This window comes from Microtus ochrogaster, unplaced genomic scaffold, assembly GCF_000317375.1.
Source record: "Microtus ochrogaster isolate Prairie Vole_2 unplaced genomic scaffold, MicOch1.0 UNK37, whole genome shotgun sequence".
NCBI classification, from domain to species: domain Eukaryota; kingdom Metazoa; phylum Chordata; class Mammalia; order Rodentia; family Cricetidae; genus Microtus; species Microtus ochrogaster.
The window spans coordinates 979,157-980,503 of NW_004949135.1; positions in this window are offsets into that span (position 1 = coordinate 979,157).

Genomic DNA, 1,347 nt, shown 5'->3' on the forward strand with positions numbered 1-1,347 from the left:
TTCCTTGGGTATTGTGACAGCTAATCTTAGCAGCTTGCCACACCTGGGAAGAAGGAACAACGGAAGAATTGTTTCTATCAGATTGGACAGTAGGCACGTCTGTGGGGCATTTTCTTGACTGTTATTAGATGTAGGAGGGCCTAGCCCTCTGTGGGAAGTACCATCCCTGAGCAGGTAGGCTTGTGCTCACAAAGGTAGGTTGCCAAGTGAGTCAGCTTGTAACCTCTGAGCAGAAATAAACCCTTTCCTCCCCGCATTGATTTTTGTCAGTGTTTCATCACAGCAACAGGGACCAAAAACATAGGGCTGCTACTGCAGTTCCAGGGCTATGAGTGGTCAAAGTCAAGCTTCTCCTGCTAAGGGGTGCCCTTGCAAACTACAGGCTGCATCTCTCTTTGCCTTCTGAGGGCAAGGCATCAGAGGGTTAGAAATGAATATTAGCACTAGACCGAATCCTGGTTCTCTCTCTTACACCCTACTGTTTGTGAAACTCTGAAGAAAAGAAAGGCCCAGTTTATCTCAACAGTAAAACTGGGACAATAACAGTTTTCATTTCAAAGTTTAATGAGGTAACAACTCTTTGTTGTCTGGGACGAGTGTCCTTGGGATAATCTTTTAGAAGCACTCACAGAAGGAGGGAGCTGTAGTCCCTGCTGGCTGGGTTCAGGAGTGCTAGCTTACAGAGTGAGTCTTGACTGTTGAAATCACCAGAGCCAGGTCTCCCACAAGGCAGGTTTTTTCTGATGGCCCTTTCCTCCCCAGGACTGGTAAGAAGGTGTGTGCCCATACTATGAGGACTGGGGCTAAAAGGCCTCTTCTGGATAGTCTACAAATCGAGGCCGAACACAAACCATCGTTAGTCCAGGGGTAAAGAAGTGCAGTTATTAAATTTTCATGGGTCAGGCTGGTATCTTGCCTCTTTCCAGCACAGGAACATTGGTGCTCAGAATACAAAACTCAGGTCAGAAGGGAGGAGCCAGGCAGGGTAAGCAGGGGACCCAAAATAACCAGCAGCCCTCCCACCTCGTTCCCTGTCCGTCAGTAAATCTCCAACAAGGGCACATCCATCGTCCTGACAACACCTCCAAAGGACCTCCGCAGCCTGGAGGCCGGGCTCCCCGTGTCCATCAAGGGCTGGGGTGGAGGGAGGTGTGCTGCCTTCACCTTGAAGCGTACCGTCCTCCAAGTCCAGAGTGGCAGGCGAGGGAAAGGAGGCCAGGGCCGGGGAAGAGGCAAAGTTTCCCTTGCCGGCGCGGAGAGAGGCAAGGCGAGGGGCGCGGCTGCGGGAGGCCGGTCGCCGGGCGGCGTGGCGCGCTGGCGTGGGCGTGCTCCTCCGTGCACCCTGGC